Source organism: Arachis duranensis, chromosome 10 (assembly GCF_000817695.3).
Source record: "Arachis duranensis cultivar V14167 chromosome 10, aradu.V14167.gnm2.J7QH, whole genome shotgun sequence".
NCBI classification, from domain to species: domain Eukaryota; kingdom Viridiplantae; phylum Streptophyta; class Magnoliopsida; order Fabales; family Fabaceae; genus Arachis; species Arachis duranensis.
In genome coordinates this window covers 94,781,319-94,785,736 of record NC_029781.3, presented here as the reverse complement: position 1 = coordinate 94,785,736, position 4,418 = coordinate 94,781,319, and the positions used below count along the sequence as shown (strand labels likewise).

The window sequence follows — 4,418 nt, the reverse complement described above, 5'->3', positions numbered from 1 at the left end:
TCAGTAATATTTTTTATTTAGAAAACATAATCAGTGGGACTTTGACCTTGTTTCTTGATGGTCTTAAGTTGAGCCTTTAGCTGCTTCACCCGAAATCTTGTTGATTCAGCAAAGTACTCTTCAATCTTTGTCTAAATTTGATGACTAAGTGTGTAGCCAACCATTTTGTTCTTGAACACAGGATCAATAGAAGCAAGCAACCAGGATTGAAGATTATAATCATCTTGGAGCCACTGTTGATAAGTAACAAATTCAAGAAAATTTTGCTAATTCTGGAACACGATCTGAAAACAGGTGATCCTCTAATTTTTGACGTTTAATAGCTGCTAATGCCTGCTGCTCCCAAATTTTGTGATTCTTTTCTCCAAACTTGTTCACTAATGGGGTTGAAAGGTCTCAAATTTAGTAGATGTGGTGGGAAAGAAAAATTGTTTGCAATAACATTGTTGATAGGATTTGAATTTGTAGAATTGGAGGGATTTGAATTTCCAGGATTGGAGTTAACAGATGCATCTGTCATGATTGAAGAATCCGGAAGCTCTTGATGCCATATAAAAACTTAAAACAGATTGCTTGAAAGAAGAGAGAAAGAAGAATAGAGAACGAAAAATTGTAATATGTATAATGAAAAAGAACTCTTCTTAATTAGAGAAACTAATCAACTATTACTTTTAAATGCACTCAATACTTTAAGAAAGTCAATTATAAATCTCAACTAGTTCTCCAAGATAAGAGGTAAGGCAGATACCAAACAAATTTAACAGAATTTATTATTCATAACAGTAAATCCTAACTATTTTTATATTGCAGATTTTATTTTTACTGCTTAAAAAGAGTGATCCTCAATAACAATAACAAGTAAATAATAATAATAATAATAATAATAATAATAATAATAATAGTTTTATTATTATTTTAAAATTTAACTCATTTTACCACTACTACAAAATTTGTCATTACTCATGACGAGAACGAACATAAAAAAATATCCATCGATTATTTTACTGTTGATAATTTTAGAACCTATTTTACCGATAAAACAGTTTTATGGATGATTTTATTTTTATTATTACTTACGGATGGCTGTGGCATCAGTATTAAAAAAAATAATTTTTGAAATTACTACTTGTAAACTTATTTCTTTACTTAATAATTCCATGGTAATATAATAACTATATAAGACATCACAAATTTTACATCCATGAGTAACAATAAATTATTAAATTTCAATATTTTTATTATTGAAATATTTTATTTTATATCATCCATAAATCACATAAGCCACACATACTCATCTAATATATGCTGACTAATATTACATTATTTATAATGGTATATGTACCTATTAATTTTGTTTTTCACCATCTATGCGATTATGGCGTTCTTGTTTTGTTTTTTCAATATTATTGCCTGTCCTTTTACATCTACAAACACCATCCACACACACAGGAATAAATGGAGCACAAGTTTTTGCAAAATAATTGCAACCACCAGGCCAATTGCAACCACCAATCCAATGTTTTTGAGGCTCCATGTTTGTTGGTGTTTTTTGAAGACCAAACCCTACAAAAAAATAAAAAAAAATAAAAAAAGGGGAAAAGAGTCATACATAATATATTTAGAACATCATAAAAAATTTACAAAACACAGAGAAAAAAAGAAAAAGCATAAATATGTCTGAATTGACTTTTAAAACATATTTCTTTTCTCTTTTTGAATATTTTTTATTAGAAAAAGAATTTTATTCTTAAAAAACAGTGTTTTAAAAAAACATTTCATTAAAAATCTCTTACATATTTTCTAAAAAAATCCACATTCTTAATTTAAGTAAAAATATCTTTTTTTAATTGTTTTAGAGAGGGAAAAAAATACAAACATCTTATATCAACAAAAATCGAATTGGCTTAAAGATGTAATACTATTTTTTTTTTTTTTGAGCAAACGAACTGATCAACACAATAAAGTAGAACGACAAAAATAAAAGAATTTAGACATCAAAAAACAATAAAAATAACCTGAACACAATTCCAAATGTTATCTTTGTAATGCTATACTAGCTAGATTCTTTTTCTGTGGCCTCAATTTGGATTGGAGATTGAAAGAAAGTAATTAATAAAATTGTGTAGAATAAAAAAAATACATATAAGATGAAAAACAAAATACCGTTAGTGGCTACCAAAGTGAGAAAGATCATAACAAATACTATCTTGGCTGTAATCTTCACCATGTTTTTAAGTTTTTTGAATTAAAAAATACAGTTGGAGTCACAAAACAAATTAAAATATTTTCTCTTTCGACGGCTTCCATTAAGGACTTCTCATGCATATTTATAGAGTTGGATGAATGCCAAAATTTAATAACAACAAATTATAATATGTATGTAAAATATTTAATTTTAGATTTTTTTAATTATATTCTATTCATAGTTTAGCAACTACTAAAATTAAGTGTTTTCTCATTATTCATATTTTAAGTAAATTATTTCTCTTTAAAATTAATCATTTTTTTAATTAATACTGAAATATAATATTTTCCCTAAATTATTTTCCACTTTGATCATTTTTTTCCTAATAATGTTTGTGTTTGTTTGTGCAGTTAATAAGCAGAAATGGAAGGAAAAAAATTGTATTTAGATATATTTACAAAAATATTTTTTAATAAAATAAAAAATAGTTAAGTTGTTTGAACATAACAAATATACAAGTACTTTTTTAATAAAATTAAAATTACGTTCGTAAGTAAAAAAAAAACTATTTTACATAACAAGGTATTTTTGAAAAATTAATAAAGAATACATGCATGTCATCTTCTAATAATATTTTAATTAAAAATATTTTATTTTAATAATATTATGTAATATATATGCAACATTTGTATAGTGATTAGATTGTCATGTTTTTTTAAATAAATATATTTGCCTTTCTATAAATATAGGACATAAACCAATTTATAATCATAATATTGTTTTGCAAATTTTTTGTTTCTTCAATTGCTTCTGTTAAAAGCTAGTCAGAATGTGCTTTTCCAAAACTGCTTATTTTTATTTTTTTTAGAAATATACATAAATTACTCAAAATAAAACAAGTAGTTAATTCTGGAAAAAAAAAGTACTACTTTAATTTCATTCTAGAAGCATAAAGAAAATCCCATATTTTTTTATATTATGTAAAATTTAGTTGTCAATGATCAACGGCTAATTTATTTTTTGTTATGGAAGTAAAAGTGGTGATATACTCTAATATTGTAAATTTTTGTGTTTTTTAAAACTGTGGAAGTACAAAAATACCTGGGTCCGACTTCTGTACTTAAAATTTTTTAATTTTTTTAACACAAATTTCTGGGACCGATTTGTGTACCTCTCAAAACTTCCTGGGTCCGATTTGTGTACCTCTAGAAATCAGACGGTCCGATTTGTGTACCTCTGTAAAAAAATTCTAATAATAATGATTTAGATTTTATCATATAATGGGTAAAATATTTTTTGGTCAAATTTAAATTTAAATATTAATTAATCGAGAGAATGGTCAATCATTTAATTAATGTTGACCAGAATAAAATTATAATTTTTTTTCTAATTTATTACTTTTTTGTGGTTTTTATTAGTTTACTTAAATAGTTAGAGTTTTTTTTTTTCCGAGGAAGGCGGCAAGAGGGCAGGATGGTTTGATAATATTATAAGGTAAATCCAATTTGTATTCTATGGATATATGTTAAAGTTATTATTAGTNCACTTAAAATATATACTTTTTATTTTTATTTATATTTAAAATAATTTTAATGAAAAAATATGTTCAATATATTTAATTTTAAATTAATCTCAAATTATTATTTTTTATTAGTACAAATACTAAACAAAAGTATATAACATAGGAATTCATAAAATAATTGGGTTAATTAAAAAAAATGTATTATATGCAATAAATCAACGTCTTAATTTTTATGAAAAAATGTGCTTACAAATTTTTTTGTAAACAATTAAAACTTTAAGTTTTTCTATTCCTGTATTGAAATATCCTAACTTTAAGTTTTTAAATTTTATGTCCTGATATTATCTTGAAATTCTTAATAAAATCATACCTTTAAAAAAATTAATATAAAATAAAAAGACAGAAGAATATGAATAAAAACTTAGAAAGATTATATTTAATAATATATTAAACTCAATATTAGAATATAATTTAATAGCCATAATAATTGTTACGAAAAATATAACTTAAATATAAACATTTATAATCACCTATTACACGTACTAAGCAGACATATATATAGTATAGAATTAATCTACTTTAAATTAAGAATAGAAATATTCAATTACTGCTAAATCAATTTGATTATCTATTTTCAGAACAAATTATTTTAATTATATGTGATTAATTTATAAAATTAAAAATTTACTATAAATTTTTTAATTAATAATT

The 4,418-nt window shown here is 23.5% G+C and overlaps 1 long non-coding RNA gene across 1 annotated transcript; it reads right to left on the bottom strand.

Moving 5' to 3' along the window:
- Positions 1-1,216: 1,216 nt before the first annotated feature.
- Positions 1,217-2,259, bottom strand: LOC127742396 (uncharacterized). Its single transcript, XR_008003608.1, has 2 exons — positions 2,164-2,259; positions 1,217-1,563 (listed from the first exon to the last, which is right to left on the bottom strand). It is a non-coding gene; the product is annotated as an uncharacterized LOC127742396 (long non-coding RNA).
- Positions 2,260-4,418: the final 2,159 nt, after the last annotated feature.